The following is a 25,202-nucleotide window of genomic DNA, read 5'->3' on the forward strand; positions in this document are numbered from 1 at the left end:
GTATCTTTTCCGAGTTCAATTTTCCTTGTCATATAGTGAGAATTTTTCACTAATAGTTGAAAGATTGAGTAGTCACTCACGACTACTAAATCCTATTATGAATTAATTGACAATTAATAGTAGTTAAATTTGACATTTGATTGAAAACCTCATATAAAATTTCTCTCTCCATCATGTGATCGGATAGAATCAACAAAAATCCTCAGTAAACATGTTAAGAAGGAAAAAATGTTCGCCTCTTTCAGTTTAACATAATGATTTTCAAGTTACGTGGAACCAAGCCTTAAATTTCAAATATTTCCTGGCCTGACTTGTTCGAACAATTGCAAATAGAGTTACAATATCCATTTATAACAATGTTCTCTACCTCTTTCTACTTAGAGGTTTCTTGTTCTCCACTCTTCCCACTTCCCTCAAACTTTGTTGTTCTTTTTTTTTGTGATATGTTAAAATGGAAGACTTCCTTCCCACTCCTTTGCTGAGATCTTAAATTAATTTAATGATTATTTATTAGCAAGATGTAGCCATGATATTAAGAAATATGTAAGATTCAATTGCATACATGGTCCTTTCCACGTATTTTATTATTTTTGTTTTTCGACTCCCTTTAATGCAACGTCAATATTTCATATGAGTATGAAATATGACGATTTATGAAAAAATTGTTGTAGAATGTGATGAATATAAAATTTATTATTATAATCACATATCATATGGAGAAAGAAAACTAAAATATTGAATTTTTTCTAAAAATTTATTTATATACATGTTTTATTTTATATGAATTATTTAAAAAAAATAACCGAGGAAAAACTGTAATATTATTAATGCAAATAAAATTACACACATTATGTGCGAGTCACACACACATAGGATACGTTGATGTCACTGAGGCTGAAAAACCATATCTCTCTCACTGATCGAGAGACAAAATAAACAAATACAACAACTTGTTAAAGTATCATTCACAAAATCATGAAAGAGACATAAGTTGGAAAGAAAGTACTAAAATCCAACATATAGCAAAATATTCATAATATGTCAAGCATAAAATAAACTGGGGATATCAAACTCAAGACCTGTAAAAGGCTTGTGGAAATATTTTGGTAAGGCATCATTCATTTGCTCGTAGATTTTCTAAACTCCCAAACCCTGAGTAACAGCTACCTTAGAGAGTGTTTCTGTGTCATTATTCTGCCCCTTTTAAATATGTCAACCATGAATTACTTTATTAATTATGATAACCATTTTAAAATAAATTATATATTTTCTCCAATTTCTTTTCTGTTTTCGTTTATCTTTTTAATTTTAAATTTTCCATCCACATTGGATGCATCAAAATATTTAAACTTTTTAAAATTTAAATGTTACGTTCAATAGAACAAGTTCTCAATAAAATTCTAACTCCAAGGATAACCCGACCAAACTTCTAACAAATTCTTTTAATTATTCCATTTTGTAATGCATGTGCACGTTGTGACTCCAACAAAGGATGCACATGACTTTACATGCAACGTATTAATATTCCATGCTCCATTTTTCCACATGGATTGATACATCGGATTTTCCCTCTCTAGATTAATATAATGTGGAAGGTCAACAAATTTCTCTAAAGCATGTAGAAATTCATGAAACTATTTGTATGGGAAAAAAATGTAAATGGAATAACTTTTGTGGGAATAGTCTATTGGGATTTAGAAAATGTATTCTTATGAGTGTGGGTTTTGACATGAGAGCTACATGGGTTTCATTAAGTAAAATAATAGCTACAAGTTAGAACTTGGAAGTTTCATAGGGATAAGGTATCATGGATACCAAAACTATTATTTTTTAGAATAATGTATATAAATGATATATAAATGTTGCAAAAAAAGATATAAAAAAGTCCACACGCATATAAAATAAGTTGACATAAAATCGGTGAGTTATATCTTGGTTTCAATAAGTGTAACACCCTCGTCCCACATCTACTCAAGTAACCGACTAACTCGGTAAACATGTGACAATAAGTTACTATGATATGATTTGACTTCCTATGTGTTAGTTAAGGGAGTGGAATCGACAGAAAAACACCATACAGACCTTTCACATTAACAAAAGAACTACCAGGAGCCATCCCAGCCACTCAGGTAACCATCCCCTAGGTCCCACTGAGCTTTTATACTGTTAAACGCCGCAATGCTCCCCTCATAGTGACAAACATGCACCTAGGAGTATACAGACGTTGCCAAAGCATGGGTATGCATGTGTCTGGGGAGTTTTCTCCTCAGACTCGTGTCTGTGACTCCGGGATTTGTGCCACTTTTTCAAGCCCAGAGCCCAGGTCACTCCCCATAACTCAATGTCACTTTCAAAAAATAAACATAATAACAAAATAATGACACAATTTCAATTACTTGAACAAGAACTTGAGTGGACCCCTACTAGCCATGATAGGAATTTCGTCAAACATGTCACAATTACGTAATCCACAGGTTGAAATAACAAATCTGAGTATAGGGGTCTCATACTCATATGAGAATTGGTAAGAAGCATTGGTGTCTCAACACGTTAACTGAATTTTCATCCATTAGGTCATAGATACATTATTCATTCATTTACATGTAGAAACATGATATGAGCCAGACATAGCCACTATCATAATACATTTTCATAACTAACATAATAGCAACAAAAATACCAAGGAAACAAAAACCATGTAATCCACATATAAACTAGTATAATGCTCATCAAATAACATGGATAAATAACCTCATAATAATGATGAAAAGGTCAACCAGGTTAGAGACATCCAAAAACCACTTGATCGTAAACACGACTGAGCCAAATGTGTCTTTAGCCAACCACTCTTATGCCATATTCCAAGCATGAATGTGGGATATCATTAAAAACATCAATCAAAACCATCGAAGGATTCCAAAGGGAAAACTGCCTCAACCTGTCGAAAATTGAATCCACCTCATGGTCAGACATCACAAACCATCACCATAATTATCTCTACCAAATCCTTCCAGGGCTCCAGAGCCTTTCTTCTAGCCAAGTCTTCTAGGACTAGTAACTCAACCCACAACTGTCATGAGGATTCTAGAGAGTTTGTCCAACTAGGGCTTCGAGGACTAGTAACTTGTTGTGCTCTACAACAACCCCCCATTTCATATCAAGTTTATTCTCAAAACTATAATATGAAATGGGCCCCTTTTTATTTTAATTGGTATCAACTTAGTATTATTCAAAAAGATCCGAAAACAAAATGAAAACATTACAAAACCTTTTTGATAAACCAATTAATTGGTCTTATAATATATAAATGAGTAATCTTTTATCATTGCGATAAAGCGATCGCAAGATCGCATGTCGCAATGAAAAAGGAGACATAACTTAAAGACTGATTGGTTTTCTCCGACGCGACAACACGCAAAAGGCTATCCGATATCGGCAATAACGAGTTATCATAACAAAAGTCCCTTTCGCTCTGATGCGATGCGATATCGCTATCAGCGATCGGAGATGTACCATGCATGCTTTTCAAAGTTCTCAGTTAATACTCCCGATGCGAATTGGCGATATCGCTATCGACAATCGGGGATTCCAAAAGGAACCAATATAACGATTTAAGTTTTCCTCGATGGCCGATTGCGACAAAGCTAAAAGCGCGAATTTCAAAAAAATTGATAAAGCAGGGATATTACGGTTAATTCGTATTAAAGGCCTTATCTTCCCAATAGTGATTCACTTTTGCTCAACCGCCAAAACATCCGAGACACGCTTAAACGAATCATTCGGCCAATAAACAATATGATGGGCATTTAAAGGATTGACAGGTTTTAACGGCCATTTAATGAAATAGTAAGTCTAAAAAATCTTTTCACAGATTGTATCCGCGGCCACTTTAAGTTAATCCTTCATCATGCATTGATTAATATATCTCGCTCATATTTGGTTTGCGCTACCAATTCTCTGTATTACGTTCATTTTCACTCCTGTGCAGAGCTCTTCCGAAGCAGTAAATTCAAGCAGAATGGGGAAGAAGTCTAAGAAAACTGCAACAGCCTTCACCAGCCACAGGACAACTCATCTCTGATCCAGAAACTAAAAGAAAAGGATTGATATCCGACACTACATGTCTAGGACTCAGAAAAACTACTTGGAAAAGTACCTATAATTTGATTGAGGCCGAAGAACCCGAGGTGACAGCAGTACAAGCCATAGCAGATACGACTCGAAAATCTGATGCTACTCTAAAGGATTTAGCCGACTCTTTCCTTCATCGGATAGCAGCCCGGGAACAAATTCTCCCATATACGGATGTAGTGAGGTGGGCAATTGAAGAAATCCCAATTACAGACAGAACCTTTTGCACCATGGATGGGAGAATCTTCGGTTCATTTCAACCTAATGACTGTACCGGAGAAGAAGTACAACAAGGCATTCCTGGAGAAATTCAGAGAAGAGAATGAAATTGAATCCGAACCCATTCGGGATTGGAGGAAAAATCCAACAAAACACAAGAATGAGTCTTCGGGTAAGTACTCTGTTGATTCTCTGTGTTCTCCTTATTGTTATGCTGGGATAATGATGTGTAGATTGTGGGGGTTACATGATTCTGCAAATTTCACTATAGAAATGGTTCCTTTGATGGAGGCGGCATGTAATAGTGAAATAATGGATTGGGCAACTGTACTATCAGATAAGCTAGCAACCGTAGTTCTTGATTTTAGAAGCAAAACCCGCATCACTGAAAGGTTTATTCCCCCATTCTACTATAGTGCTTATATCTTGGACACCTTGTGTTTTAATTCTGAATTTCTTGTGCTTGGATGGAGGTGGACTCCACAAGACCCCATGCCCATTCATATATACCATGAGAGGTTGTGGAAAACTTACTATAAGCACCATTTATATCAAGTCTGCAATGGTTTTATGTTACCCATTCACTACTCTATTTTTGATAAACCTGCTCCTAAGATTTCCTACCAAGCAGGGGTTGATTTGACATCCATAGGAAGATGGTTCGGAGAGGAAAAATTTACTTATATAAGAATTTTCGGCAGCCAAGCCAAACCTCATGTCCTCCCTTTGTACGTACCTGATAAACTGTTGGCTAGGGAGATAGCCTATCAGATTATGTCCGAAGGAGTTACACAAACTCTAAAGAACAAAAAGAAGCAGGTTTGGCCCTCTTTTCCTCTAAGATGCGGTGTCTACGCTCTGCATGACTTTAAACATGCAGAGAAAGAAGCTGAAAAAATGAAGGCATTAAGTCTAGCAACTCTTCCTAATAGGTGATTTTATCCAAACAAAGTCGCCTATAATGCACTTGAACAGGCAAAATTGACAAAGTTTGATCATAAAGAAGATATGTTCGATGACCTGTTCTCCTCAGCTGAGTCAATGTCCCAAGTTAAATCGCTGGCCAGAATGGAACATAAAGATGACGGGTTAGTTGAATTCAACAGACTTAGAGAACAGAGGTTGCAAACTCTGCCTCTAGATCTATTAGCAACAACTCCAACGACATAATCATGCGAGCCTGAGCAGCGACTCACTAAGGAACCTCCTGTTACATCAAAAGAACAGGAGGAAGTGCATATGAAAAAACAAGAGGAAACCTAGACAAAAGAGCAGAAACAGAGCAGCACAGAGGTGAATGTAGATGCCCATATTGACCCGAAATTGCTCCAGCAATGGCAGCAATTCGACTCAATCATCAGCAATATTGAGTGATCGAAGGAAGCCGAAACATCAAAAGCGGCTGACACACAGGAGACAACTTCAAAACAACTTCCAAGTGGAACCAGCGGCCTACCCAGTTCTAAAGAAGTAGAGATAATCCCTAAGGATCCCTCCGATCAGATTATTTTGCAAGTAGAAGAAATTCCTCCCTTAGATGTCTTTTACAGCCCAAGGCACAAGGCTGTGGTAAAACGACAGCGGAAAAGAAGAAGGACTGACCAACCTTCCCTATTCCCTGAACAAACAGTGACGGGAAACGTGGTTTGGAAAGAGGAATTTGACCCCTGTGATGACCTAACAAAACTATCCCAATATGCTGGAGCCTATTTGGCAGCTACAATAGACAAGGCATCAGAGGTGAGTAATTTATTAAAAGGAAAAGACCAGGAGATTTTTTCACTACAAGTACAGGCATAGCAGAAGGCAGAGCAAGTAGAACGGCAATTGTTTACACAACAACAAATAAATAATCAATTGAATAAACAATTGCAGGAAGAGAAACAGAGGATTGATTACAGTGCAGCTCAAAAGCAGAAAGAGCTGTCTGAGGCATTGGCACAACTAAAAGCAGCGAATGAACAAATGCTGAAGTCAAAAGATGAGAAAATTGCTCAACTATAAGCCCAGCTAGAGAAAACAAAGAATCTTCCACAACTAGCTGAATTCGAAGTAGAGGCATTACAGATAAACAAGGCATTGATAACACAAATAAAGCTTTTATGTCAACAAATCGCCCAGGCGGAACCTTTATGTGACTTGACGACATCAATAGGTGAAAAATCGGAAAAAGCTAGAACAGACTTGGATCAAGCCGATGAAACACTAACTAATTTTCTTGAGTGGCAAGACACCGATGAGGGACAGGCAGCTAATTTGCCAAAAATCCTAGAATCACATAAGGAGATATTATTTAAGAAATGGCAGTCCCAGTTAATGAAAGCAGAGAGAGCAATTTCAAGATGCAAATTAACCACAAGTAATTTGGCTGAATTGGTTAATGATACTCTCTACTTGTCTAACATGATTTCTCAATGTACCCCAGGTAAATTGACAGCGGCTAAAACATTGGAGCAGTCATGTTATCCGGAACTAGAGAAAAATGGGAGATTAATCGCAGGAATTAACAATTTGACATGGGACACCTATTGGTTCTTCTTAGTCAAACCATACAGCCAGAGAGCCGCCCTCAAATACCTCACAGATGCAATCGGGTATATCATTCCCGATATACAGGATGCCACCTATGCTGCCCAACTCAATTCTCATCTCAACAGACCACCAAAAGTGGAACCAATGCTTTTGATATGCCAGCTCAGGTCTAAAGGCAAACAACCTAAATGATGATTCATGTTGCCGACTGCCAGATTGCCATGAAGGAGATATTCAGAATCAAGTTATACCAATTAAGTAGGATTTTAGTTTCATAGGTAGTTATCTTAATCAAGTATTTATAGACCCTTTCATGTATTTAGAAAGGGTCGTAATTTTTTTATATGACTTAAAACCTGAAGTTGCACTACTGTACTTCAGGCATATTCTTTTATAAAACTGGGCCAATCATTCTGATTTTGACAAAGAAGCTTTTATGCGGATGTGCACTACTGTCTTTGTTTGAAAGTATTTCTGAGTCGGAAGAAGAATTTCAAATAGCGATTGATATTGGGAGTGATTAGCAGCTCATATGGTACTATTATCTGTGTCTGAGTTCATTCTTTTTATATGAATTGTTGTTTGATCGCTTTTGCTATTATCGGATATATGCATGTGTTTTTAACAACATTCTTTATTCCTTCCACTATTGGATGTTTACAGCATGCTTTTCTTTTGATCATATATGTATCGATAATAAAAATGATAAGTGTAGCAATATTGTGTTAATCACTTTGTTTAACTATTTAAACAAAGTAATCATTGAATGAATAAATGTCTATGTTTATTAGATAGAGTCATCTATATGCCTGTCAATAGACAAAGATCATCAAGCGCTACATTTCAAAGAATAATAGTTCCCGGGATTAGTAGTAGTTCTTTTATTTTTGCTGATAGATTAAATTATTCACCTATCGTTAGATTAGAAAATCAATCATTCATCCACCCCTTTTATTCATTATTGGGAAACTGGTCCCATTATACCCAGTCGGAGCCACCATTCCAAACGGAGAAGGGGTTGTATTAAGGTCCGGACCGGGTGGTTATCCCCCAATGTTGATACAACGATTTTCGGGGCATCAGCATTTCTGGGGCTATAAGGAGGGCCTCAACTGTGAATGGCAAGAAAACCCAAATCTACAGACCATTCTGAGAGTAATTCTCCCTCCACATCACCTCGTACTTCCCAATTGCGTGCTGGTTCTCCAGTATCCAAACAAGAAGAAGAGGAATCAACTACCACTGCTCAAACCCACAATACTCCAGAAAAATTAAGTCTTGAATCTCCTGAAGTTCAGTCTCTTATCCATAAACTTCAGAGCTTCTCGATATCACCACAGAAATCTGAGGTATCTCAAAGCAGTGTGACTTCGCAATTCAATTTACCTCACCCTCTCACTAGACTTCAAAGTGGAAAGCTCGGTATTGAACCTACTGAGTTCCCTTTACCCAAAAGGAAAAAGGTGAAGAAAAACACTGAAGGATCTGACAGTGAAGCACTTTCATCCACATCCTCCATCTCATCTTCCCCAATGCAAAGTCAACCATCCACTCCCTCATCACACATTGTTGTTCATCGGGGATTAGCAACTTCAACATCCCAACCTGCGCAATCCTCAATATCAACTCCTTCCCAGACATCTGGAATTTCAAAAGTAGTATCATCCACTACTGCGTTTACAATGGCAGATCCATGGACCAGGCCTGGTGCAGTCAACGTGCCTGCACCATTGCATGCATTACTTGATGCTCCTGAGAAATGGCTACCCAAGTTTAATCCAGATGATGGAACACAAGCTGAGGAACATATTAATAACTTCATGTTAGCAGTTAATTTGAAGGGAGTAACAGAGCAAGATGTTGTCATTAGGATTTTCCCTTATACTTTGTGAGTATCAACAGGATCCTGGTATTTTTCCTTGCCTTCTGGTTCCATTACCAGTTGGACGACTTGCCAAGAACAATTTCTTACTAAGTATGGTGATAATAGGTCTTTAGCTACATTAATAAATGAGGATAGAGTATAGGGAACCGATTAAAGAATTTAATGCGTGATTCAATAAACTCTTGAATAAAATCCCAACGGCCTCCAAACCAAGTGAGAAAATCAGAAGCGAGTGGTATATAACTGCCCTGCCTGCCAATATAGCTATTTTTGTAGACAGGGCTGGAAAACCAACTTTAGCTGAAAACATGAAAGAAGCACTTGCTGTGGAGAAACATATTAATGCTCTAGAGAAGAAAGCTGCTCTTGAAGATAGAAAAACCAAAAAAGTTTCTTTTAAAGATGATTCAAAGAAGAAAACCCCTAAAGATCCATATGACATGGAGGGACTACAAAAGGTCCTCAAGACTATGTCAAATGAAATGGTTGAAATCAAAAAACAAGTAGCTGAAACCTCAACCAAAAGGACCTTTAAGAATTACAAGAAAACTGAATCAAAACCACTGAATGTTATATCTAATGTAGATTCATATCCTGAAGAAGGAGAAGAAGAAATAGTCTCACCAACTGATGAAGAAGAGGAAGTTGTTGAATGTCATGGAATGTGGGATTTTATATTTCCTAACTCCGATACAGAAAATGAAGAAGAAGCGTTTCCTGTCACTACTAGGAGTAAAAGTACCTCTGAACCTGTTTAGACAACTTCAAAGAAAAGGAGTGCAGGTGCTACTACAACAAAGGAAAAGGTACCCCCAAAGAAGCCACCTGCAACAGTTCCACAAAACCAACCTTCAACCTCAAATATTTCGTCAACATCTAAGACATTGGTAGTATCTGATTCAATGGATTACAATATTGTTGATGACATGAAAAAGACTAAGGCAAACATTACCATGTTTGAACTTAGTAAATTGAAACATCAGCAAAAATTGCTTCTCAAAGAATTGAATGTTGTTCCTACTTCACCCCTTCCCAGTGCTAAAGCTGCAAATGATGCAGGTCAACCACCTTCTGGTATGGTCGAAGCTACTGATGCAGTTCTGATTGGAGATAGATCAAATTCTCATACTCCACCTTTCCTTCTAACCTATGAGATCTACAATAGAAACCTGCACAACTGTTTGATTGACTCAGGGGCATCCTCTAATATAATGCCAGCTTCAGTTTGTTCCAAACTGAACATTGAACCCCAAAAGTCCGCTATTCATATTGTGCAGTTGGACAGGACTAAAGTCCAGGTTTTAGGGGAAATCAACTCAGTAACTATCAGGCTATCAGCTGATCCTAGAGTAGTTCAAAGAATTGATATCTTAATCGCCGATATACCTGAATTTTATGGTTTGATCTTGAGTAGGGATTGGTCTGAAAAACTCCATGGGTATATTTCTACCGATTGGTCCCATATGTGGCTTCCCTACAAGGGAAAGCCAAATCAAATAAAAATCGATCAGGAGAAACACATGACCCATACAGTTACAAAACTTGAACAAGAAAATCAACCAATAGCATTTAATAACAACATTTTGGGGAATTATTCATTTGAGTCATTCTTTGGCAACTTCACTACCCAACCATCTCCTTTCTCAGTAAAAAATTCTACATCTCAGATCGAAAATTATTCACAAACAGATAGGCCATGTTTTAATGATACCGAGGAAACTGTAAATAAAATTGTTAATACTTCTTTATTTTGGTCATTATATTTCGATGGGTCTAAGTCTAGTGAAGGCTCGGGAGCAGGATGTATTTTGGTTAGCCCTCAGGGAGAAAAAGCAATGTTGTCCTGTAGGTTGGAGTTTGAATTCACGAATAATATAGTTGAGTATGAAGCCTTAGTCCAAGGACTATATAAAGCGATTGGCCTCAAGGTTCAATATTTGAAAGTGTTTGGAGATTCCGAAATTATTATTAAACATGTAAGGAATACAATTCATTGTCTTTCTAGCCATCTCAAACATTATCAGTCACTGGTGCAGGAACTCACCTCCCACTTTTCAGCATTCAATATCTCTTCCATCCCCAGGTCTCAAAATTCAGCAGCCGACTTGCTAGCCAATGTTGCTTCCAAGCTCCTACTTTCCGAAGATTATAGCCCAGATAGATTTTCAGTAGAATTACTTTTTAGGCCATCGATTCCTGACAATGTCACTAATTGGAGAGTATTCAATCACGATGAAGACATTTTACAATTTTTAACTTCTGAAAAGTCCTATGATGATCAAATCATTGAGGAAAACAAGCATGACTTTCAAATGAGAGGAAAACATGAGGAAAACTCAATACCAAAGCCTGTGGTGAAGCTTGAGGATTTTTATGATATTAAAGACAGGTTTAAACCTGTGACCAATACAAAGCTCCAAAGTTCCACCTTAAGGTTTGAATTGATAAACCTTGGCACTGAGCAAAATCCTCAAAACATTAATTTAGGATTAGGACTTTCCGTGGAAGAAAAGGAAGCATTCATTAGACTGTTACGAAAAAATAAACATGTTTTTGCTTGGAAATATGACGATTTAAAGACATACGATACATCCATCATCCAGCATACCATTCCAATGCTTCCCGAACAGAAACCAATTTAACAGAAGTTGAGGAAAATACATCCGAACATAGAGAGTCAAATAAAATCGGAACTCAATAAACTCTTGAAAGCTAAGATTATTTTTCCCGTTCAACACTCAAACTGGGTCTCCAATATGGTCCCTGTCAGAAAGAAAAATGGCGACATCAGGATTTGTATACATTTCAGAAATCTAAATAAGGTTAGCCTAAAAGATAATTTCCCATTACCTACTATGGAGCAGATACTCCAATCAGTGGCAGGCTCTGAGTTGATGTCCTTTTTAGACGGTTTTTTAGGATATAACCAAGTTTTGGTCCATCCTGATGACTGACTCAAAACCACATTCAGAACAAAATGGGGAACTTATGCTTATCAGAAAATGCCTTTCGGACTTATTAATGCAGGAGCCACGTTCCAAAGAGCGATGGATATAGCTTTCAAAGGATTGATTAGCAAAACAGTAGTTGTCTACTTAGACGATATTACTGTATTTTCTAAAAAGAAATCCAATCATTTGCATGATTTAAATCAAATCTTTCAACGCTGCAAAAGGTACGGTATTTCACTTAATCCCAAAAAATCCTTCTTCGCTCTTGACCAAGGAAATCTCTTAGGCTTTATTGTTTCTAAAGATGGCATTTATATTGATCCGGATAGGATTAAAGAAATCTCTAAAATCCCTTTCCCTCATAATAAAAAATCCATGCAGTCATTTCTAGGCCAAATCAATTTTGTCAAAAGATTCGTTCCAGACTTTTCTCAAATCATTTTGCCACTTCAAACTATGATTAAGAAAAATTCAGTCTTTAGATGGGGATCAGTAGAAAAGGAAGCGTTTGATTTAATCAAACAATCAATAATCAATGCCCCCACTTTAAATACTCCTAATTTTTCTAATCATTTCACATTGTATACTATCGCATCCGATTTGTCTTATGCTGCAGTACTCACACAGATTAACAATCACAACTTGGAAGCACCCATTTCATTCTATATTTCAAATCTTCAGGGTGCTGAATTGAATTACTCCGAATTAGAAAAACAAGCCTTTGTTGTATATAAAGCTATCAAACATTACAGACCCTTACTTTTAAAAGCCCATACAAAAGTTATAGTTCCTTTCCCTGCAGTAAGGCAACTATTACTCCAAAGGGAATTAGGTGAAAAAGGGGCAAATTGGGTTACAGCACTTGAAGAATATGACTTGGAAATTAAACCAGCAAAGATTGTTAGAGGCCAAGGTTTTTGCAGGTTATTGGCAGGAGCATCCAACATTCAAGAATCAGGTGAAACAGATCAAACCGAAGAGATCAACCAGATAAGTATTACTAATTCTGAATCATAATATGCTGACTTGATATTTTATTTGAAAAATGGATATGCACCTCCTAACCTGTCTTACAAAAACAAAAGGGCCATTATATTAAAAGCAAAAAATTTCACAATTATTGATGATGTGCTTTTTAGGAACAATTATGATTCAATCTTATTAAGATGCCTAGAAAAACCTGAAGCACAAAAGGTTTTGCAAGAATTACATGATGGACCAGCAGGAGGACATTTTGGAGCTGACACAACAGCCCACAAAATCATTCATGCTGGATATTGTTGGCCCACTCTGTTTAGAGATGCTCATGAATATGTAAGGAAATGCCGAAATTGTCAAACTTCTAGTGGAAGACAAAGAAAGCCAGCTTTCCCTTTGCAACCAGTCAACATTGAACAACCATTTGAGCAATGGGGATTGGACATCATTGGAGAAATTACTCCACATTCTTCCAAACAGCATAAGTATATCCTTACCGCTAATGATTATTTTACTAAGTGGGTTGAAGCAATTCCTTTAAAGACAACAAATTCTGAGGCAATTATAGAATTCATAGATCAATTCATCATTACCAGGTTTGGTGTCCCAAATGCTCTTGTTTTTGATAATGCATCTTACTTCTCAAGCAATGCTATGTTTGATTTCGCTATTAAAAGAGGATTTAAATTGAAATATTCTGCTAATTACTATCCCCAGGGTGATGGTTTCGCAGAATCCACAAATAAAAATATGATTGAAATTATTAAGCGGACTATCGAACAGAATCAGAAAAAATGGCACAAATCCTTAATATTTGCACTATGGGCTGATAGGATAACGCAGAAGGCTTCCATAGGTTCTTCTTCGTTCAATCTCATGTATGGAAAAGAAGCAGTAATACCAACAAATCTTGTCCTTCCTTCTCTAGCCCTAGTTCAGTTTATTGAGGAAATCCCTCCTTCTTCTATTCAACTTAGACATGACCAAATTCTAAAATTAGAAGAGGAAAGAGAAAAAGCCAAGGTTATTCATGCAAAACATCAAAAAATTATCAAGTCATCCTTTGATTCAGCCTCATCCAGTTCAAAAGCTAACCTTAAAGTGGGCGTTGTTCATTTAGTTGCTCCTTTCAAAAAGTGGGAAATGAAAGACTTCAAGTTGGCGTTGTTAGGTTACTCCTTATTTCCTCGATTTCGGTTCTAGCATTATTGAAATTGGTTCGGATGTTGGAACAAGATTTTAAACTCCAACTGAATCTATGTAAATGGAGGAAACTGGGTATGCAACCAATTCTCGTTGGTTCTGAATCAATGACACGTTTACCTTTGAGGGACGAGCGTGCTAGCGCACCCTTGCTGGGAAATTCAGTAATAAAAGGTGGAATTTACCTAATAGGACAGGACCAGCACCATAAGGAGCTCTTCGAGTATTTATGAATATGACTCTGTCTCTTCGAGCCAGAGAATGGGTCCTTGCCCTGGAGGGAAAGCCGCTTCGCACCTTACCTTAGCGTAATGACATATATAATGAGATATCTCTTTGTATACGATATTCTTCTCCAGTTTCAATTTACTTATTGGGTGGGGGGGCTTACGGTCGAGTCACTAACGTACCTCTCCTCTCCCTTTTGGTCGAGCACCCAATTTCAAGTCGGTGATTTAGTTATGAAATGGGATAAAGCTCATGAAGATAAGGGAAAACATACCAAGTTCCAGAGGATGTGGCTTGGGCCATTTCAGATCTGTGAGAAGATAGGCCATTCGACCTTTATATTACAAGATTTACCACGTTTGAGAGATTCTCTCCCTGTTAATGGCCTTATCTTAAAAAAATTCTTCAATTGAGGAGGTAACCCCTTCTCCCTTTTAGTTTAGTGGAATTTTGTAGTTTGTAGGACCATTAGAAAATAAAGTTGTAAGGTATCTTCCATTGACCTTTGCTTTATTTAAAAGTTGTTCAAAAGAAGTAGTGTTGATATTTGCTTTTAAAATAATAGAAGTCTTAAACAAAATGGATAATTTCTAGGAAACTAGGAATACTTGCATTCTGAAACCACACTTCAATTTTTGTGAACCCTTCTCAAAGTTTAGAAGTATTGTAAATCATTTTATGTTTTCAAATTGGTCACAAAAGGTTATCAATATCAAAACAGGAACTAATCCAACTTCAACATCTTTAACTCTTACCGTGTCATCCATTTACTCTTAAGGAGAAAATTGTCCATCCCACTCACCAAAGCTTATGATTACTCAGAGTGTAATTCTAAAATATTTGATATAAAAGATAAGAGGTCTTATTACAAGCCTTCTTACCATGATCATAAGGAAATAGTTTAACCGACATTACCAATACTGCATACCAAAACAAGGTAATGGCTTAGGATTATAAGACAAGGGGTCTCATCACGAGCCAACTTGTTCGGTAAAATTACTACCAGTGAATGGCATTGTCACTCAGCTGGTCACAAAACCAGGACAATGGCTTTTTATCTTACAAAAGAACAGAAAAGTACAAAAGAAATGAAAAATATGAAAGCATGTTTTGAATTCATTCTGTTAATCATACTCTGAAATGGATGGGATAATGGACAATAATATGGTTAAAAGGTATCCCTGTCGAAACTATGAACGTTTGCTGGTAGCAGAGGCTATACCTATGACAAAGGAGTCAATTCTAAAAGCTGATTTGGAAAGGATTTCTGTTTTATCATTATCAGCCCATAGAGGCCAATTTAAAACTTAGAATGTATCTAATTTTAAACAAGAGAGGAAATTAGCAAAGATAGTTTCATTTTATTTGAAATGCATATATACCTAGTTATATTAGAATTTCCCCCTTTGATGAGATTCCTATTTTGAAAAAATTTAAGTATTTCCGTACTTTTCAGAGATAACTGTTTCTTCCAGCGAATCGCCAATTGTTGTGCTCTACAACAACCCCCCATTTCATATCAAGTTTATTCTCAATACTATAATATGAAATGGGCCCCTTTTTATTTTAATTGGTATCAACTTAGTATTATTAAAAAAGATCTGAAAACAAAATGAAAACATTACAAAACCTTTTTGATAAACCTATTAATTGGTCTTATAATATATAAATGAGTAATCTTTTATCATTGCGATAAAGCAATCGCAAGATCGCATGTCGCAATGACAAAGGAGACATAACTTAAAGACGCATTGGTTTTCTCCGATGTGACAACATGCAAAAGGCTATCGGATATCGGCAATAACGAGTTATCATAACAAAAGTCCCTTTCGCTCCGATGCGATGCGATATCGCTATCGGCGATCGGAGATGTACCATGCATGCTTTTCAAAGTTCTCAATTAATACTCCCGATGCGAATTGGTGATATCGCTATCGGCAATCGGGGATTCCAAAGGGAACCAATATAACGATTTAAGTTTTCCCTGACGGCCGATTTCGATAAAGCTAAAAGCGCGAATTTCAAAAAAATTGATAAAGCAGGGATATTATGGTTAATTCGTATTAAAGGCCTTATCTTCCCAATAGCGATTCACTTGCGCTCAACTGCCAAAACATCCAAGACACACTTAAACGAATCATTCGGCCAATAAAAGATATGATGGGCATTTAAAGGATTGACAGGTTTTAACGGCGATTTAATGAAATAATAAGTCTAAAAAATCTTTTCACAGATTGTATCCGCGGCCACTTTAAGTTAATCCTTCATCATGCATTGATTAATATATCTCACTCATATTTGGTTTGCACTACCAATTCTCTGTATTACGTTCATTTTCACTCCTGTGCAGAGCTCTTCTGAAGCAGTAAATTCAAGCAGAATGGGGAAGAAGTCTAAGAAAACTGCAATAGCCTCCGCTTCGCTAGCCACAAGACAACTCATCGCTGATCCAGGAACTAAAAGAAAAGGATTGATATCTGACACTACAAGTCTAGGACTCGGCAAAACTACTTGGCAAAGTACCTATAATTTGATTGAGGCCGAAGAACCCGAGGTGACAGCAGTAGAAGCCACAGCAGATACAACTCGAAAATCTAATGCTACTATAAAGGATTTAGCCGACTCTTTCCTTCATCGGATAGCAGCCCGGGAACAAATTCTCCCATATACGGATGTAGTGAGGTGGGAAATTGAAGAAATCCCAATTACAGACAGAACCTTTTGCACCATGGATGGGAGAATCTTCGGTTCATTTCAACCTAATGATTTGAGGCAAATGTATCATTTTCCTGTACTAGAGAAGAAGTACAACAAGGCATTCTTGGAGAAATTCAGAGAAGAGAACGAAATTGAATCCGAACCCATTTGAGATTGGAGGCAAAATCCAACAAAACACAAGCATGAGTCTTCGGGTAAGTACTCTGTTGATTCTCTGTGTTCTCCTTATTGTTATGCTGGGATAATAATGTGTAGATTGTGGGGGTTACATGATTCCGCAAATTTCACTATAGAAATGGTTCCTTTGATGGAGGCGGAATGTAATAGTGAAATAATGGAATGGGAAACTCTACTGTCGGATAAGCTAGCAACCGCAGTTCTTGATTTTAGAAGCAAAACCCACATCACTGAAAGGTTTATTCCCCCATTCTACTATAGTGCTTATATCTTGGACACCCTGTGTTTTAATTCTGAATTTCCTGTGCTTGGATGGTGGTGGACTCCACAAGACCCCATGCCCATTCATATATACCATCAAAAGTTGTGGAAAACTTACTATAAGCACCATTTATATCAAGTCTGCAATGGTTTTATGTTACCCATTCACTACTCTATTTTTGATAAACCCGCTCCTAAGATTTCCTACCAAGCAGGGGTTGATTTGACATCTATAGGAAGATGGTTCGGAGAGGAAAAATTTACGTATATAAGAATTTTCGGCAGCCAAGCCAAACCTCATGTCCTCCCTTTGTACATACCTGATAAACTGTTGGCTAGGGAGATAACCTATCAGATTATGTCCGAAGGAGTTAGACAAACTCTAAAGAACAAAAAGAAGCAGGTTTGGCCCTCTTTTCCTCTAAGATGCGGTGTCTACGCTTTGCATGACTTTAAACATGCAGAGAAAGAAGCTGAAAAAAGGAAGGCATTAAGTCTAGCAACTCTTCCTAACAGGCGATTTGATCCAAACAAAGTCACCTATAATGCACTTGAACAGGCAAAATTGACAAAGTTTGATCATAAAGAAGATATGTTCAATGACCTATTCTCCTCAGCCGAGTCAATGTCCCAAGTTAAATCGCTGGCAAGAATGGAATATAAATATGACGGGTTAGTTGAATTCAACAGACTTAGAGAACAGAGGTTGCAAACTCTGCCTCTAGATCAATTAGCAACAACCCCAATGACAAAATCAAGCGAGCCTAAGCAGTGACTCACTAAGTAACCTCCTGTTACATCAAAAGAACAGGAGGAAGTGCATATGAAAAAACAAGAGGAAACCCAGACAAAAGAGCAGGAACAGAGCAGCACAGAGGTGAATGTAGATGCCTAGATTGACACGAAATTGCTCCAGGAATGGCAGCAATTCGACTCAATCATCAGTAATCTTAAGTGCTCGAAGGAAGCCGAAACATCAAAAGCGGCTGACACACAGGAGACAACTTCAAAATAGCTTCCAAGTGGAACCAGCGGCCTACCTAGTTCAAAATAAGTAGATATAATCCCTAAGGATCCCTCGATCAGTTTATTTTGCAAGTAGAAGAAATTCCTCCCTTAGATGTCTTTTACAGCCCAAGACACAAGGCTGTGGTAAAACGACAGCGGAAAAGGAGAAGGACTGATCAACCTTCACTATTCCCTGAACAAACAATGACGGGCAACGTGGTTTGGAAAGAGGAATTTGACCCCTCTGATGACCTAACAAAACTATCCCAATATGCTGGAGCCTATTCGACAGCTACAATAGGCAAGGCATTAGAGGTGAGTAATTTATTAAAAGGAAAAGACCAGGAGATTTTTTTACAAGTACAACTATTGGAGGCACAGCAAGTAGAACTACAATTGTTTACACAGCAACAAATACATAATCAATTGAATAAACAATTGCAGGAAGAGAAACAGAGGATTGATTACAGTGCAACTCAAAAGCAGAAAGAGCTGTCTGATGCATTGGCACAACTAAAAGCAGCGAATGAACAAATGCTAAAGTCGAAAGATGAGCAAATTGCTCAACTATCAGCCCAGCTAGAGAAAACAAAGAATCTTGCACAGCTAGCTGAATTCAGAGCATAGGAATTACAGATAAACAAGGCATTGATAACACAGATAAAGCTTTTATTTCAACAAATCGCCCAGGCAGAACCTTTATGCGACTTGACGACATCAATAGGTGAAAAATCGGAAAAAGATAAAACAGACTTGGATCAAGCCGATGAAACACTAACTAATTTTCTTGAGTGGCAAGACACCGATGAGGGACAGGCAGCTAATTTGCCAAAAATCCTAGAATCACTTAAGGAGATATTATTTACGGAATGGCAGTCCCAGTTAATGAAAGCAGAGAGAGCAATTTCAAGATGCAAATTAACCACAAGTAATTTGGTTGAATTGGTTAATGATACTCTCTACTTGTCTAACATGATTTCTCAATGTACCCCAGGTAAATTGACAGCGGCTAAAACATTGGAGCAGTCATGTTATCCGGAACTAGAGAAAAATGGGAGATTAATCGCAGGAATTAACAGTTTGACATGGGACACCTATTGGTTCTTCTTAGTCAAACCATATAGCCAGAGAGCCGCCCTCAAATGCCTCATAGATGCAATCGAGTATATCATTCCCAATATATAGGATGCCACCTATGTTGCCCAACTCAATTCTCGTCTCAACAGACCACGAGAAGTGGAACCAATGCTTGCGATATGCCGGCTCAGGTCTAAAGGCAAACAACCTAAATGATGAATCATGCCGCCGAGTGCCAGATTGCCGTGAAGGAGATATTCAGAATCAAGTTATACCAATTAAGTAGGATTTTAGTTTCATAGGTAGTTAGCTTAATCAAGTATTTAAAGACCCTTTCATGTATTTAGAAAGGGTCATAAGTTTTGTATATGACTTAAAACCTGAAGTTGCATTACTGTACTTCAGGCATATTCTTTTATAAAACTGGGCCAATCATTCTGATTTTTACAAAGAAGCTTTTATGCGGATGTGCACTACTGTCTTTGTTTGAAAGTATTTCTGAGTTGGAAGAAGAATTTCAAATAGCTATTGATATTGGGAGTGATTAGCAGCTCATATGGTACTATTATCTGTGTCTGAGTTCATTCTTTTTATATGAATTGTTGTTTGATCGCTTTTGCTATTATCGGATATATGCATGTGTTTTTAACAACATTCTTTATTCCTTCCACTATTAGATGTTTACAACATGCTTTTCTTTTGATCATATATGTATCGATAATATAAATGATAACTGTAGCAATATTGTGTTAATCACTTTGTTTAACTATTTAAACAAAGTAATCATTGAATGAATAAATGTCTATGTTTAATAGATAGAGTCATCTATATGCCTGTCAATAGACAAAGATCATGAAGCGCTGCATTTCAAAGAATAATAGTTCCCAGGATGAGTGGTAGTTCTTTTATTTTTGCTGATAGATTAAATTATTCACCTATCGTTAGATTAGAACATTCATCCACCCCTTTTTTTCATTATTGGGAAACTGGTCCCATTATACCTAGTCAGAGCCACCATTCCAAACGGAGAAGGAGTTGTATTAAGGTCCGGACCGGGTGGTTATCCCCCAATGTTGATACAACAATTTTCGGGGCATCAACATAACTCAACCCACTAAGGGATTCTAGAGAATTTTTCCAACCAAGGCTTCCAGGACTAGTAACTCAACCCAAGCTCTTACAGGGCTTCTAGATCATTTTTCCAACCAAGCATTCCAAGAACTAGTAACTCAACCCAAGCTAAAGGAAATATTAGAACCAACTAGAAAAACAAGGAAATGAACCCAGAACACCATGCATATCTAGGAAATGGAAAGGATAGGAAAATCCACTGTCAATCCAAGCAATCCTCCATGTTAGTGACAGATCATGACCAATAAACCATATGCATATGCCATGCATGCAAAAAATATTGAAGAAAATAAACATGCAACTTGGTATCTGCAAGAAAAACCTGGGGTAGTTGTTGATTTTGATGTCCTCTTGCACTTTCCCGCTCTTCCTTTTCCTTCTTGCTCCAAGTATGACACACTCGTCCAAGTGTGCTCAAATAAAATCTAAGTGTCCAGGGGTATGAGAGAGAATAGAGAAAGAGCTCCAAAAATTAACTGACAAAAGTCTGTGAATTGATCCTCAGAAGTCTTCTTATTAATTAGGCCTCTATTTTCTTCATTTTCCATTATTTTCCTTCATTTTCCTCCTCACATGTAACCTATGACCTTTCACCTCCCTTTTCTCCTAATTTCCATCATTTTCATAAATAAATGTGCCGAAATTCCATTTTTCCTTTCCAAGGCCATTTCCATTTCCTTTGCCAATTTCCTTAGCCATTAATCAATCACAACTCATCCCCATCACTATGATTTTTCCCAACATTTAGCTTGGAATAAGTGTTCCATCAAACGTGGTTATTATTTCGCCTTTATTAACTTTTATTGGATGGAATTTTGACCAAGGTTGTTATAGAACCCTCCCCCTTGGGGGAACACCATCCTTTGTGTTCAAAAACACCTACAACCAACAAGGTTGATGTAAGAAAAACATACCTCCTATGGAGTTGTATAACTTAGCTCGTTGCAGTATTTACAGTGATCATCCTGCTGAGAAGCAAACCAAAATGACCATATAACAAGTATAACATCATAATGACTTGACACCCATACTGCTTATTGGAACTTTATAGCATAGCTCATGGAAGTATTTACATACATATACATAGTTACACATACCAAAGATGACCAAAACATGTACCAAAAAAATATATTGAAGACATATACCAAAACATTCACTCAACGAATGAATAAGGAAGGATACATAGCCCACATTTGATCTTCCATCTCCCATGTAGCTTCATAAGGCCCAAAGTGCTTCCATTGCACTTTAACCTACTCTATTGCTTGGTTCCGGAGCATGAGCATCTTTCTCTACAAAATGCACTGCATTTCTGACTAGAATTATCCTTATAGATCCACCTACAATACATACTAGTCAATCACATGATCAAAATATTTCACATAATTCTTAAGCAATGACACATCAAAAACATCACGGACTTTCAATATCAGAGGTAGTGCATGTCGATAGGCTACTAGTCCAATCCTCTCAATAATCTTGAAAGGTCCACAAAAGTGGGGTGCCAGCTTGGCACATTATCCAATCAGGAAGGAGCTCTTCTTTAGTTTGATGCATAATTACACTTGTTCCCAAACTTGGAACTCCTTGAACAACATATTCCAATCTACATAGATATTCTACCTATCATGTTCTGATTTCAAATTCTTCTTTATTACTTGAATTTCCTGCTCCATGTCTGCCAACATGCCCTATCCAATCAACACCATGTTAATTGGATCACTCCAACTGATTGGTGTATTACAACTCTTCCCATACAATGGCTCAAATAGAATCATCCTTAATGACTTCTGGTGCCCATTTTTCTAAGCCAACTCTACCAGTGGAAGGTACTCTTCCCATTTCTGTTGTTGATGCATCACATACATCCTCAACATGTGCTCCAATATCCTTTTGACACTCTCAATTTTTCCATCTGTCTGTGGATGATAAGATGTATTGAAGGCCAACACTGTGCCCAACCCTCCAAATAACTCCTTCCAAAACTTGAAAGTGAACTTCACATCCCTTCCTAACACAATCTTCTTCAGAACTCCATGCAATCTAACCACGTCCCTAATGAAGACCTATGTTACATCACTCGCTCAGAATGTAGACTTCACTCGAATGAAGTCTGCTACCTTTTTCAACCTATCCACCACTACCATGATGGAATCATGTTGTCTCACTATCCTCGGAAAAATTGTGATAAATTCCATGGAAATGACCTCCCATTTCTACTCTAGAATTATAATTGGTTGTAGCTGTCCACTTGGATGTTTACACTCTACCTTCACCTGCTGACAATCCAAGCACCTAGCCACAAACTCTGTTATGTGTCTCTTCAAACTTGGCCAATAGTAAAACTTCTTCACTATCGTGATATCTTGGGTGTCCTGAATATGGTTTCTCATGAAACCCCCTCAAGATCACCTTATTGAGTTCACTTCTGTCTAGAACATATATCTTGTCTCTAAACCTAACGAATCCATTTTTCGTGAGATGATAGTCCACATCCTGTGAACCTACATATGTAACTGTACCACTACTTGTACCTGTACCACTATCTGTACCAATACTTGTTCATGTACCCATACTCTGTTGAAATTTGTGCACAATCTCCATATACCTGTCATCCTACTGACCTACCTACAAGATCCTATCTTGTAGATCTATCCCATAGGAGCTCATAGTTGTTATGTGATTTACCTGTATCTGCCTGCTAAGAGTATCTGCCACCATGTTCTCTTTATCTTTGATATACTTGATCTCAAAGTCGAATTGAATGATTGTGGCCAACCACCAAGTCTGCCTTCCATTAAAATTCATTTGGTCAAATAGATACCACAAACCAATGTGATCACTCATCAATACCACTGAGTCCTATATTGCAAGAATTTTTACATACTACAAACTCTTTGTCCAGATATGAAATATTTAACACTAGTGCATGTGTCAACAACTACTTTGGCTGCTCAAAATTGGTCGCACATTCCTTTATCCATACAAACTTCATACCTTTCCTATGTAACGATGTGATAGGATAAGAAATCTGTGATAAGTGCATGATGAACCTCTTGTAATAACCTTATAACCCCATGAAATATCTCACCTCATCCACATTCCTAGGAACTACCCACTCCATCATATATCTTAGCTTTTCTGGGTCCACTACTATGCCATCCTTGGAAACCACATGTTCCAAGTAGTGTACCTTAGTTTGAAAGAAAATAAACTTGTTGAGATTAGCATACAACTGATGCTCTCTCAAAAATCTTAGCACTATTGCTAAATGCTCAGCATGCTCTTATTCATTTTTTGAATATACCAATATATCATTAATGAACACAATAAGAAACTTGTCCAAATACGGATGCAACAAACTATTCATCAAGCACATAAAGGTAGATGGATCATTAGTTAAACCAAATGGAACTGCAACAAACTCATAATGCCCATACTTGGTCCAGAAATTTGTCTTGTATATGTCCTCTTCTTGATGATATCTAGATCTCAAATCAATGTTCGAGAACACTACTTCACCCTTCAACTGATCGAACACATCATCAATCCTCGGTAACATATACCTATTCTTGATGGTAACTTTATTCAACTTCCTGTAATTAATTCATAGTCTGAGAGTATCATCCTTCTTCATAAATAATACCAGTTCGCCCCATGGTGATACACTTGGCCTAATCTATCTCTTGTCTGACATTTCCTTCAACTGCAGCTTCGACTCTACCAAATCAGGTGTACTCATTTTGTAAGTTCCTTTGATGTTGGAGGTACCACTGGAACCAACTCAATAGAAAATTATATTTCCCTATGAAGTGGAAACTCTAAATATCGGCGGTAAATACATCCTAAAATTTTTGTCCAATGGGGTACCTGCTCAAAACATCTGCATCCTCAACTTCCTTACCTTTGTCGCTAGAAATGTGCACTACAAATAATACACACCCTTTCCTTTGACTACGCTTGGCCTACATATATGTCACCATTCTAACTGATATCACTTTCTTCTTACCCCGAAAGACACTTTGTTCCACATTTTCATCTAAGCACTCAATGGCTTTGTCATAACAATCTACCTTGGTTCTATAATGAAGGTACAACTATTCAATGCCATAAAACACATTGTATGATCACAACGGTAATACATTAAAATATATTGAGGTAGGCATATTGATGGGCCTCTAAATTAGACATAAATTAAGGCCCATATGACCATCCTTCAACACATTAAACCTCTCTTTTTTGCATTGGATAATGTATTTTTAACTTTAATATGTTCATTAGGAAGCTTTATGGATAATTGCATATTTGTGCCTAATATTATTTATTTTTGTGGAATATTGTGAGAATATTGGGAAGATTATGAAGATTTGGAGGAAGAGATAATTTAGAGAATTTCTCCCTACTACAGGAGGATCAATATTAAATAATAAATCAACAAGATATTATGGAATTATGGCACAGATTGTGGAGCTCCAATGATTGAGAAAATCTAGGAATGTGTTTCCTCCCATTTAATGCAAATTCCTAGTATTGGGAACGAGATCCACTAATCAAGGGATTTTGGTGGGGAAAGATTACTCCTTTCATGGGGAGTGATTCATAATCATTTTTTATAAGTATGAAGTCAAATTTTCCTCTAGGGGTTGATTTTTCTTAGTCTTCTTGTGGAGAGAACTTGTATTTTTGCAACTCCACTTTCATTT

This window comes from Pinus tabuliformis, chromosome J (genome assembly GCF_031772625.1).
Source record: "Pinus tabuliformis cultivar Carrire ecotype Pingquan chromosome J, CPIR1, whole genome shotgun sequence".
NCBI lineage: Eukaryota > Viridiplantae > Streptophyta > Pinopsida > Pinales > Pinaceae > Pinus > Pinus tabuliformis.